This window comes from Dromiciops gliroides, chromosome 1 (genome assembly GCF_019393635.1).
Source record: "Dromiciops gliroides isolate mDroGli1 chromosome 1, mDroGli1.pri, whole genome shotgun sequence".
Classification (NCBI taxonomy): domain Eukaryota; kingdom Metazoa; phylum Chordata; class Mammalia; order Microbiotheria; family Microbiotheriidae; genus Dromiciops; species Dromiciops gliroides.
Window position 1 is genome coordinate 443,373,919 of NC_057861.1, and position 14,209 is coordinate 443,388,127.

Consider the following 14,209-nt stretch of genomic DNA (forward strand, 5'->3'; position numbering starts at 1 on the left):
CACAGAGGTTTTCCTCACTCAAGTATCTCTAAGTGTGTGATCATTTTTCCTAATAGACCCTGAGTGTACTGGTGGGAGAGTGTATCTCACGATTTTGTGTGGATTGTGATATATTTATTATCTATACCTTTACTTTAATATGTAAGTACTAGAATATTATTACTTATTTTGCCTTCTTGCTAATTAATATACCAGCCATATGGAGTCTAGGTGTCTCAGACTTGTTGGATTTCTAAAGACCATGAAAGTTACCATATATTTCGTAATATATTGCCTTGATGACCACACGTATCTCCATGCTTCTAGAGAACTTAAGAGCCACTTTATCCTCGTTACATATCCTTGTTCTATTAGGGTAAAGTAAATCTCCTTTTGTTAACTATTCATTGACTCCAGAGTACTTAATTTTCGACCACTGGTGTTAGAACCACACTCACACAAAGACTCTCAACAATCTGATTTCTTTTAAAATTCAATTAAAAAAACCTAATCCTGTTTCTCCTCACATCTCCTCTTCTCCCCCTTCTTTCCTCACTGAGAAAAAATATTCAAAATTTACTACACACTGGTATAGTAAAGCAAAACAAATTCCACATCATGTCTGTCTCTCTCTCTATCTCGCTCTCTGCTTATATACAGATACTCATGTGTATACACATATATATGCTTATATGTAGATATATGTGTGTATATGTATTTATGTGTATTTCAGTCCATTTCCTCTTTATCTGGAAGTTAGTAATTTATCCCTAGTTCTCTGAAATTGGGGTTTGTCATTGTGTTGATCAGAGTTGTTAAGTGTTTTGAAGTTGTTGGTCTTTCCAGTATTGTTGTTATTATATAAATTGCCCTCCTGCTTCTACTAACTTCCCTTTGCATCACTTCATACAAATCTCACAGATTTCTCTGAAATCATCTCCTTCATCATATTTAAAATAGTAAAATGGTATTCAATCACATTTATATATCACAGCTGAAAGAAGAAGGCATTCCCCAATTGATGGGTATCCCCCTCAGTTTTTAATTCTTTTCTTTTTTTTTTCTTTCTTTTTTTTTTTTTTTTTAGTGAGGCAATTGGGGTTAAGTGACTTGCCCAGGGTCACACAGCTAGTTAAGTGTTAAGTGTCTGAGGCCGGATTTGAACTCAGGTAGTCCTGACTCCAGGGCCGGTGCTCTATCCACTGTGACACCTAGCTGCCCCAATTCTTTTCTACTACAAAAAAGAGCTGCTATAAATATTTTTTGTTGTTCAGTTGTGTCCAACTTCATGAGAGTCATGGGGTTTTTTTGGCAAATACTGGGTTGGTTTGCATTTCTTTCTTCAGTTTGTCTCCATTTTACAGATGAGGAACTGAGGTAAATAGGAGTTAAGTGGCTTGCTTGCCTAAGATCACATAGCTATTTAAGTGTCTGAGGCTGAATTTGAACTCAGATCTTCCTGACTCTAGGCACTGCAATTTATCCACTGTACTACCTAGCTGCTTCTAGGTATTTTTGTATGCTAGTCCTTTCCCTCTTTTTTTTTTTTTTTAATTTGGCTCTATTTGGGGTATTGACCTAGTAGTGGTAAGGTTTGAGTCAAAGTATTTGTACATTCTAGTCAATTTTTGGTCATAATTCCAAATTGCTTTCCAGAATGACTTCATTGATTTTGGCATGCTCTGGAAGTTCCCCATGTGCCTTTAAGTTTCTTCCTTCATTTGTGTTGCATTTTAGTATAGCATCAGCTTTGTTATCCTGGTAGTCTCAGAGAACAACCAATAAAATGTCTGATGTTTTATCCAAACCTTTTTTCTTAATTTCCCTCTGATGTAACATAACCTCTTCACACCACCAAAATACATCGTTTCAATTCACAGTTGCACCAGTAGTGCATTCATGTACCTATATTCCCTCACTCCATTTAGTATTTTTCCTTTTTTTTTTTTTTTCCTTTTGGTCGGGCGACTTTGCCAATCTGATGACTGTGAGGTGGAATGCAAGACATGTTTTAATTTTCATTTCTATAATTATTATTGATTTAGATATTTTTTAATATGGCTATTAATGGCTTGGATTTCTTCTGAAAACCTCCCATTTATATCCTTTGACCACTTATAAATTTGTCTATTTATTCTTATAAATTTGAATTAGTTCCTTATATCTTTGAAGTAAGATTTTATCAGAGAAATTTATTTGCTTCAAAGATTTTCCTCCAATTTCCTGCTTCTTTTTTTCTTTTCTTTTCTTTTCTTTTTTTTTAGTGAGGCAATTGGGGTTAAGTGACTTGCCCAGGGTCACACAGCTAGTAAGTGTTAAGTGACTGAGGCCTGATTTGAACTGAGGTACTCCTGACTCCAGGGCTGGTGCTCTATCCACTGTGCTACCTAGCTGCCCCATCCTGCTTCTTTTTTAATTTTAGGTCATTTAGTTTTGCTTATACACTATTTAATTTTATGCAATCAAAATTGTCCATTTCCCCCGCAGGAAGATCTCTATCTCTTGATTGGTCATGAACTCTTCCTCTATCCACAAATTAGACAGGTCATTTTATTCCATGTTCCTCTAATTTGTTTACAATGTCACTCCTTATTTAAATCATGCACTCATTTGTAGCTTTCTTAGTACACTGTGTGAAATGTTGATCTATACTAGTTTCTGCCATGCTGCTTCCTGGTGTTCCCAACAGTTTATCAAATAACAAGTTCTTTTACCAATAGCTGGGATTTCTGGATTTATCAATCACTGGGCTCCTGTGCTCATTTGTTTCTATATGTTATGTATATGTTGTATATATAATTTTTTCTACTGATAATCTCCCCTATTTCTTATCCAGTATCAAATTGTTTAAATGATTATGACTTTGTAAAGCAATCTGAGATGTGGTACTATTTACCCATTCTTTTTTGCTTTTTAAAAAATCCCTGTTATAGTGTCGATCTTTTGTTCCTCAAGATGCATTTTTTTCCCTAGCTATAAAAAAGTAATCCTTTGGTAATTTGACTAGTATGGCACTGAAAAAGTAAATTAATTTAAGTAGCCTTTTCGTTTTTGTTATATTGACTCAGCCTATACATGAATGATTACTATTTTTCTAATTATTTAGATCTGTCTTTATTTGTATAAGGAGTGTTTTGTAACTGTGTTCACATAGTTCCTGTGTATGTCTTGGCAGGTAGATTCCCAAGTATTTTATGCTTTCTGTAGTTATTTAATTTAATTTTAATTTTTTTCTGTTTTTTTCTGTAGTTATTTTAAATGAAATTTATCTATTACCTCCAGTTGTTGGTGATTATACATAAATGCTGAATAATTTGGTTTCAATTCAACAAGCATTTAGTAAGCACCAACAATGTGTCAGGTACAATAATATGCCCCAAGAATTCAAAGACAAAAATGAAAATAGTCTTTGTCTTCAAGGAGCTTATTTTCTATTTGGAAAGAACAGAATATAGTAGGGTTCTTTGTCTCTTGATTGTCATGAGCTCTTTCCCTATCCACAGATAAGGCAGGTATCTATTTTTTTTTTGTATGTATGAGGTATTTTATTTTTTCCATTACATGTAAAGATAGTTCTCAACTTTTGTTTATACATGCTTTACAATTTCAGATTTTTCTCCCTCCCACCCCTCCCTCCCCCCTCCCCTAGACAGCAGGTAATCTGATATAGGTTATATCTATATATCTCTATACATACATATATATATATATATATATATATATATATATATATACACACACACATATATATACACATAATAACATTAATCCTATTTCTGCATTAATCCTGTTACAAGAGAAAGAATCAGAGCAGTGATGCAAAAAGGCAGGTATCTATTTTTAATAAACATTTTTATTTAAAATTTTTATTTCCAAATTCTATCCCTTCCTTCCTCCCCCAACCCTTCCCTGAGGTGGTAAGTAATCACATATAGGTTATACATGTGTAATTATGTAAAACATTACCACTTTAGTAATTTTGTATAAGAAAACTCCATTAAAAGGAAGAAAAAAGAAAGTGAAAAATAGCTGTGTTCAATCAATATCAATTCTTTCTTTGGAGGTGAATAGTATGATTCATCCTTAGTCCTTTGGGATTGTCATGGATCATTATATTGCTGAGAAAAGTTACATCATTCACAGTTTTTCACCTAACAATATTGTTGTCACTGTGCGCAATGTTCTGCTTCGGTTCACTTCACTATACATTAGTTCATATAAGTCTTTCGAGGCCTTTCTGAAATCATGCTGCTTGTTGTTTCTTATAGCACAATAACATTCCATTACAATCATATATATCACAGCTTGTTTAACCATTCTAATTCTTAGCCACCACAAAAGAGCAGCTAAAAATATTTTTGTATAACTAGGCCTTTTTCCTCTTTTTTTGGGATGTCTTTGGGATATAGACCTGATAGTGCTATTGCTGGATCAAAGTGTATGCACAGTTTTAGAGCCCTTTGGACACAGTTCCACATTGCTTTCCAGAATGATTGGATTAGTTCACAACTCCACCTACAATGTGTTAGTATGCCAGTTTTCCCACATCCCCTCCAAAGTCCAATATTTTCCTTTTCTGTCACATTAGCCACTTGGATAGGTATGAGGTTGTATTGATTTACATTTCTCTTATCAATAGTGATTTAGAACCTTTTTTATATGACTATAGATAGCTTTGATTTCTTTGAAAATTTCCTGTTTATAACTTTTGACCATTTATCAATTGGGGAATGATTTGCATTTTTATAAATTTGATTCAGTTCTCTATATATTTGAGAAATGAGGCCTTTATCAGAGATACTTGTTGCAAAAAATTGTTTCCCATTTTTCTGCTTTCCTTATAATTTTGGTTGCAGTGGGGTTTTTTTTGTGCAAAAGCCTTTTAATTATATATAATCAAAATTATTTATTTTACATTTGGTAATGCTCTCTATATAATCTTTGGTCCTAAACTCTTCCCCTGTCCATTAATTTAACAGATAAAGTATTACATGCCTCTTATTTTGCTTATTACACCCTTTGTGTATAAATTTTGACTTTATTTTAGTATACTGTGTGAGATGTTGGTCTATACCAAGTTTCTGCCATACTGTGGCAGGTAATTTTATTCTACAGTCCTCCAATTTGTTTATGATATCACATAGATTTCCTAAGTTTGGGCCTCGTTATTAAAATAATCTTTGTGTGTACTCATTCTTCCCAGTGTGTATTTGTGGTATAGTATACCCCATGTTTATGGGAGAAATGTTTTGTAGGATGACATCACAGTAAACACTTTTGTTTGCCTACCAAATTGAGGAAGCTAGGTTGCTTGGTGGATAGCACACTAGGAAGTCAGGAAGACTTGAGTTTAAATCCAGCTTCAAACACTTACTAGCTGTTTGACTATAGGCAAGTCATTTAGCTTCTGTTTGCTTCAGTTTCTGCAATTGTAAAATGGAGACAATAACATCCATCCTTTGAGGTTGTTGTGAAAGTCAAGTGAAATACAGCTTGTTAAGCACTTAGCATAGTGCCTGGCAATAATAGGCACTTAACAAATGCTTATTTCCTTCCTTCCTTCCTTCCTCTTTATTAAAGGAAAATTCACCACTAGGGACTCATGAACTATATTTTTAGAAGTTTGGAATGACAAACTTAAATCTGAGGTAGAATGTACTCTGTGGAATCAAATCTATTAGTTGAAATGGAGGCATAGCCCAGAAGGGTAGCTACAAAAATATGTACATAGATAAGTAAATATCAAGTCTAATCAAATAATTTAAAACATAGGGTCAGCTAGGTGGCACAGTGGATAAAGCACCAGCCCTGGATTCAGGAGTACCCAAGTTCAAATCTGGCCTCAGACACTTGACACTTACTAGCTGTGTGACCCTGGGCAAGTCACTTAACCTCAATTGCCTCACCAAAATACCCCCCAAAACAAAAACAAACAAACAAAATAAGAGGAAGTAATTTTGGAAAGATAGGTTGGAACAAGATTATGAAAGGGTTTTAGATGAAGAACAGAGAAGTGTGCATTTTATCCTAGAGGTTATAGAAATCTACTGAAGCTTCTTGAACGGTGGAGTGGTATAGTTTGGGCTTTGTTGTTTATTCATCTATTTATTTATTTATCTACTCATTTATTCATTTATACATCTACTTGCTTATTTATTTATCTTTTAAAATTATTTATTCATTTATTTTTGTGGGGGTAATGAGGGTTAAGTGACTTGCCCAAGGTCATACAGCTAGTATGTGTCAAGTGTCTGAGGCCGCATTCGAACTCAGGTCCTCCTGAATCCAGGGCTGGTGCATTATCCACTGTACCATGTAGCTGCTCCATTGTTCATTTATTTTAATTGATCCCACTTTTTGACCCCACTTGTGGTTTTCTTGTCAAAGATACAGGAGTGGGTTGTCATTTCCTTCTTCAGTTCATTTTACAGATGAGGAAATTGAAGTAAGCAGGTTTAAATTACCTACCCAAGGTCACATAGTTGTTAAGTGTCTGAGGCCAGGTTTGAACTCAGGAAGATGAATCTTCCTGACTCCAGGCCTGTCTTCTATGCTTGGAATGCTCTCCCTCCTTCACTCTAACTACTCACTTTTCTGGCTGTCTTTAAAGCCCCAACTTATATTTTGCTTTCTACAGGAAACCTTTCTCAACTCCTCTTAATTCCAGTTTCTTTCCTCTGTTAATTATTCCCTATTTATCCTGTATCTAGCTTACTTTGTATATTTATCTATATGTTGTTTCTCTTGTTAGATTGTAAGCTCCTTGAAGGCTGGGATTGTCTTTTGCTTCTTTTTGTATCACTAGTGCTTAGCAGAGATACTGCCATATATAGTAGGCACTTAATAAATGTTTATCGATTGAATTTATACTCTGATAAAGTTAACTCATACGCTAAGTGACTTTATCTAGAATGACATTGCCAATATATTTCAGAGGCAGGACTGAGAACTGGGGTCTTCCTGATTCCAAGACCAGCCACCTCTCATTACACCTTTGGTTTATCATATATTTAAAAGGAATAGCAAGTTGTACGCAATAGATTTTCAGTTTCATGCGCATCAACTTTTTATGTTATGGAAATGCTTGTTTATTCCATAAATTCAAAATAAAAAAATAAAATTTAAAAATATATAGATAGAAAAAGAATATGACTTTCAACCTAGTATACTTTTTATTAAATTAATTCTTATTCCTTTCATCAGAGAGAGATGTATTGAAGAGCCTAAGGGGAAGGAGAAGAGTTTGAGAGAGAGATACTGGTGTTCACATAGCAGCTATTAGTACTTAATATGATAAGTGTGCATATGTAAATTACACTGTACGTATAAAGTTTACAGTATATATTCCTATTATCTCAAAATTAACTTTATAACTTACATACTATATTTGGCAGGACTGTGGCCCCCTCCATGCCTCACGTACTAACATTCAGCTTTCCATGCATTTTCTTGCTGTTTCCTCTAATATTCCTCTGTGGACCATTATAATTCTGAAATAGCAAAATGGCCAGCATACTTTTCATCTGAATTGTCTTCCAGAATTATACAACTTCAACAGTTCTTCCACAAATAGTTCACTAATGAACCTCTTTGCTCTAATGTTGTCATGTTATATTTTATGCTTTTCTTATTCTACAAAATGCCAAAACTCATAACTTACAGTCATCTTTTATGATTACTGCATTTGGAGGATAGAAGCCCTGAGTTTGAATCTTGCCTCAGATACTAGCTGTGTGACCCTGGACAAGTCACTTAACCTTGTTCCTCACTTTTTTCATCAGTTAAGATAGGGAGTATAACCCACAGGCCTCAAAGGTCCCTTCTAGGTCTACATCTCTGATTCCATGACCCTAGGGAAAACAGAATAAGAGTTCCAAAGGACACAGTGTAAAAATCAGGAAATGTAAGATGGAGACCCTGGATGATTGGGACAGACTTGGATTAGTGTGAGGCCTCAGAGAGGGGTGATCAGGGAAGGGAGCTTTGGCCCAGGAAGTTAACATTTTAGAATTACGAGGTTTCTGAGTAGTGCCCCTGGACAGCATACCGATTGTCACATACTTTAGAGTAGTGCAATGGAAGTTGATTTCATTACCAATCCCTTAGAAAGACCTGTAAAAGAGAAAGGGTTCTGAAAGATGTAAGCCAGCTTCAGGAATCAGGGCACTTCTGGTGCCAAGCTGCATGTAGAAGAGTGAGGAATATTTGAGTACTCACTCTAAGCCCCACCCCCCATCATCTCTACCTCAGGACTCACTTCATTGTTGAGTGAATTATTTCCCAGGATGGGTATATGAGCCACCCTTAGAAAGGTTTTTGCTCCTGGAATGGGAGAAGTGTCAGGGTACAATGAAATATCTGACTAAAAAAAAAAAAAGAGTTCCTTATTGTCCTATCATAGGAAGAGAATGAAGTCCTAATTATGAGGTATATGTTATTGGGAGACATAGATTTGCAATAGAATGAGATTAATAGGCTTAACTGATAACAAGCTCTTTTTAAATGGCTGCCTTTGACACTCATAGCAAAGTGCCTGTGAGCAGCCTAAAGGGCTTTAGGGGAAATTCAACTGGCCAAAGAGGTCTAAGTCAAAAGATGTTGAGTATCAGCCTCTACTGTGTAATCAAAAGACTTCCATACAGAGAAACAGCACTTTAAAGTGGAAATAATGCTCAATGTGCAACCAGAAGACCTGAGTCAAATACAAGCTGTATTATTTAGTACCCTAGTGATGTAGGAGAACTTACTTTACCTCAGGAGACTTCCATCTCTTCATATGCTACCAGAAAATAATGGACAAGATCAATCAATTAATATGACCTTTGAGGTCCCTTCCAAGATATATAGCCTACAACTCTATAATATTAAATCTAACTGATAACACTGAAGAAGATGGCAGGGAGGACTAATCAGAATGATCAAAATGTATACCATGACACAATATGATATAACATTGCAAGACAAGGTAAGATAAATGCATGATATTTAATTCTTCCAAATGCATGAAAAGGGTAACATTGCTTTCTAGAGAGTTTTTTTTTTTTTGGTAGAAATTGTTTTAATAGAGATCTATTAAAATGGAAAATGGTCTATGATCTCTTCTGTATAGATGTTCAACCTCTCATTCATTTCTTTCCAAACATTCACCACAGGAAATCCACTCAACCTGCTGGGGCTTTCCTAGCTTTATCTTGACATCATAAGGGTGACAGAGGAGTACACAGACTATCCAACAATTATCCCTTGCTCTTATCACCTGACTAGGTCATTTTCTTATTTCCTTAGATGTTTCTTTGATGACATCCAGTTCTTCTTCATAGTTCCATACTTATTATGTGATGTAGTCTGCTCACACCCACCATGTGTCTCCATTGCCCTTTGAGTGACACTGATATTTTTCTTTAAATTCATTTTAGTGATTCTTTTGCTTTTTATATTACCTACATTTTCTCATCCTTTTTGACCTCTCAACAGCATCTGATATTGCTTTTAAATACATTTTATTGCCTTGTTTTTAACATGTCCATTTCTCAATGTATTTTTCTCATATTCCTTCCCAGGGAGATATCACTTAGTATAATGATTTTTTTTTTTTTAGTGAGGCAATTGGGGTTAAGTGACTTGCCCAAGGTCACACAGCTAGTAAGTGTCAAGTGTCTGAGGCAGGATTTGAACTCAGGTACTCCTGATTCCAGGGCCGGTGCTCTATCCACTGCGCCACCTAGCTGCCCCAGAATAATGAATTTTTAAAGAAGCAAAAAGATAGTTCAGATAAGTTCAACAACACATTAAAAGAATCTAACCTATGTAGTGTTCCTTCTCTGCAAAGATGATGTAAAGGTATTTTCTTATATCTCTTCTTTGGGACTAAGCTTGGTCAATATAATTTGACAAGATTCAGATGTGATTGTTTATTGGTTACTCTTTCACTTACATTGTTGTAGTCATTGGGGACATTGTTTTTCTACTTCTGCTTATTTCATTTTACGTCAATTCATATTTGCTTCTCTGTGGTCATTTTTTCTTAGAGAATGTTAATATGGCATTTTATTTATGTACCTACACTTTTTCAACATTTCCCCAATTGATAGGCATCTATTTTGTTTCCAGTTCTTTATCACTAAAAAAATGCTGCTATAAATATGGTGATGTATGTGAGATCATTCTTTTCATCATTAACCTTCTTGATGCATATTCCTACCTATCTGATCTTTTTAATCAAAGGTTATGAACATTTTACTCACGCTCAGCATGCTTCTAGTTTGTTTACTAGAACAGTTGGACTCATCCTGAGCTTCGCTAAAATGTCTTAGTGTTCTTGTCTTTCCATAACTGATATTAATTTTCAAATATTTAGACTATAGTATTTTACAACTTATAATTATAGGACAATTATTTAAAATCAGAATACATTGTTCAGTCATTTCAGTCATATCCAACTCTTTGTCACCCCATTTGGGGTTTTCTTTGCGAAGATATTGGAGTGATTTACCATATTTATTTACAAAAATGAAGTGGTCGAATCCAATGGCCCCCAAGATCCCTTCTACCTATAAATCTGTGCTTGCTCAAGGTCGCACAGCTAATTATCTGAGTCTGGACATAAACTCAGGTTTTCCTGGCTCCAGGAACTTTGCCACCTAACTCCCTAGAGAGGTTTTTGTTTTGTTTTGTATTATGTTGTTTGGGACTGGGGGTTTGGGGAAAAGAAGTTCAGATGGGACAGGCAATGGAATGGATGTAGGGACTCAGTCTCTTTTGGAGGGTCATGCCTTTCTGCAGACACCTCTGATTTGGCCATCTCTGAGACTCTTACTTTCCTTCTAAATTTTGTCTTCCCACACTACCAAAATTTCCTGTGGACCAGAAATAGGGAAGGGAGGTGGGCTTGGGTCCAGAGTGCACCTAGAAGGACTGAGAAAGCCCTTTCCCTGCTCCTAGGCTTGTCCTGAGTCATGTTGACATGAACCACAGTGGTTCTAAGAGGGCTGGCGTAGAGAATCAAATTTCAACAAATTTACTAATAGAGTAATGGTATTGGAATTGGAAGACCTGGATTCTATTCTCTGCTATGATGCTAGGTGATATACTCTACTGTGCTCTTTATTTCATGCTTGGGTTTGCCTATTGCTTGCATTACTCTTGGTCTATTCCCCAAGAGGGTAACTTTCTATATTTGGCTTATAGTTCCAACTCAGAAAATATAGAGAACACTCATAAATAAAGCTAAGGTATGGATTTTGTCTAGGTTGCCCTGAAAGTGGGTTAACAGGGTTCCCAACTTTTATAGAGGCATTCATTGCATAGTATGGGCATCTGGTATGGGATACCATTCTTTCACTCTCCACAGAAATTCATAAGATGCAAAGTATTCACAGGAGTCCATAAACAAATGTACATACATAAAACACTCATCTAGTCCATTAGTCTCTCTGTTTTGGGTAAGGACAATTTAAGCAACTTACTTTGAAAGCAATGATCAGATTTTTTATTCCCCTACTCTCTGGTATGGCCCAAGGCCTTCAGCTATGGGGTGAATCCTTTGTTGAAGACCCTCTATTTCTTTAAGCACAAGGATGAGGAAATATGCAATATTGTTTACACTAATAACTAGCTTAGCAAAAACATATGTTTCAACCCTGTTCTCTGTCTGATTGCTCACACATTTTTTTTTCTTTTTGGATGAGGCAATTGGGGTTAAGTGACTTGCCCAGGGTTACACAGCTAGTAATTAAGTGTCTGAGGCCAGCTTTGAACTCAGGTCCTCCTGAATCCAGGGCCAGTGCTCTATCCACTGTGCCACTTAGCTGCCCCTGCTCATACATTTTTAATTATGGAATTCTTTATGAGCAAGATTTTACTACTATCTTGTCTCAGATATTTAGATCTATTTCTTAGATCAACAGCACAAATCCACCATAAAATCTTATTGAAAAGATCTGTCTGCCTATGGAATCCATCAATCAAACACTTATTTAATGATCAACATTGTTCTAGGTTCTATGAGGGATACAAAAATATGTCATGGTCCCTGCCCTCGAGCAGTTTACATTATAATTAGGGACACAGTAAACAATATGAAAGCTTAAGTAAGTGCAAGACTGATGGAGAGAATTTGAGATTGTATCCCTGCAGGTTGAGGCACAAAGGGCCAATAGATAGCAGCACATTGATTGCTCTTCAGTGGAGCCAACCCACTAAAATGCTGATTAGCATTCTGCTGTGCATGGAGTTCTAGTCATGGATCAATGAACAGATAAAATCTGCAGCCTTAACTGACATCAGGGTCTGTCTTTCAGTAGCTGCCCCTGTCATGTTAGGGCCACCTCACTGTCCCTTTAGTAAGGTCCCTGCCATTTATGCCTGTCTATAATTCTTAGGCCAGCATTTTCACCAATTGGCTGTATATAAATAGGTGGTACAGTGAATAGAATGCTGGGACTGGAGTCAGGGAGGCTAATTTTCCTGAGTTCAAATCTGGCCTCAGACACTTAGTAGTTGTGTAACCCTGAGCAAGTCACTTTACTCTGTTTGCCTCAGTTTCCTCTGTGTAATTTAAAATTCTAAATGTGGGTTCTAGTCTGTTCCCCCAGTTTTGGGGGAAACTGACTAAAATCACTGATAAAACGAGTTTAGGTTTTTAAGGGTTTATTGAAAGATAGAAAGAGAAAGATTGAGAAAAGAATTCCAACAGCCTGGCAATCCTATCTTTCCTCAATTTTCCTGTGAAGTCTTCTGGTGTCTGAGTCAGTGTCTGTCTGTCTGTCTCTGTCTCTGTCTCTGTCTCTGTCTCTGTCTCTGTCTCTGTCTCTGTTTCTGTCTCTGTCTCTGTCTCTGTCTCTCTCTTCCACCATGTTGAAGTCAGGAACCCAAAAAGAGACAGAGCAATCTGTGCAGGCCCTCCTTCCTCCTTCCTGTCCCCTCCCAGAAAATGGGAGGCTCCTCAAGTTGATTCGCTGGTAGCCTTGATAGACAGTACCCATAAGCAAACGTCACTTCCTGATGCCAAGGAAAAGCCCCATGGCTTTGCCCTCAGAGGCATCCTCCTCATGGTGGAGCCTTCCCACAGCAAGTCTCCAGTAGGTGGCATCATTCCAAGATCTGGAGGAGGAAATGGCACACCCTAGTATCAGACATGACTGAAGATGACCAAACACCAAGAACAACAATGACATTGTATAAAAAGCCTCTTGAGAATGAGGCAAAAGGATTCTATATAACAAGGTATATGTAACAGCTTTACAGAACAAGGAAAAAGGTTCTGATTGAGTCGGTTGTGCAGCTCTTGTCATAGGAACTTTTCTTCTGGTCCCCTATTTGCCTTTCTCTGTCATCTCAGTATAGGAGCTAGGTGCTATACTGGATAGTGTTGCACTTAGAATCAGGAAGACTTGAGTTCAGATCTCGTCATAGTACTAGCTCTGTGACCATGGAGTAGTCACTTAAGTACTCTATGCTTCAGCCTCTTCATTTGTAAAATGGAAATAATAATAACATCAACCTCCCAGAGTTGTTGTGAGGACTAAATAAGGTAAAGTGTTTTGCAAACCTCAAAGCATGATTTAAATGCTAATTATTATGCCAGCTGCGTCCTTCCTTATTGTTTGCTTGGCTCCTTCAGAAGATCCCTAGTTTCCTATTAGACTCAGCAGCAGTACAACCTCTACATGAGGCTTTTTCTGATCCCCTCCCCACCACTTCATGTTCAACCTCAGGGTCCTTAACCAGAAAATCACCTTGTCCCTATTTTGCCTCTTTTGTGTGTTTATTTGTGGTTGTGAATGTTGTTTTCCTTCCTTTCCCTCCATTCCCTCCTCCCTCCCCCCTCTCCCTCCCTAGAATGTATGATCCTTGAGGGCAGAGATGATTTCATCTGTGTATTTTGTGTCCTCACTAGCTAACACAGTGACTGACACAGTAGGTGCTTAAGAAATGCGTGTTGATTGAGTTACTCTGCACCTTTACAATTGCTCTGATCTCTGGTATCTTAGCTTCTTGATTCTTGTCCACACCCCTGGTGCTTGGATCAGTGTATGACTCTAGCTCATCCTGAGTTTCCTGATTCCAGACTGCCTACCTGGTTCCCAACACCTATCTGCTCCTTCAAATTTGGCTTCAGCTTTTCTGGTCCTGGCTCATTGCTCTCAAGTTCACAGTCTATTTCCTGTCCTCTGGTACTATATGGCAGTAATACCATATATGGTAGTAATGGTAATAATAAAATATATAG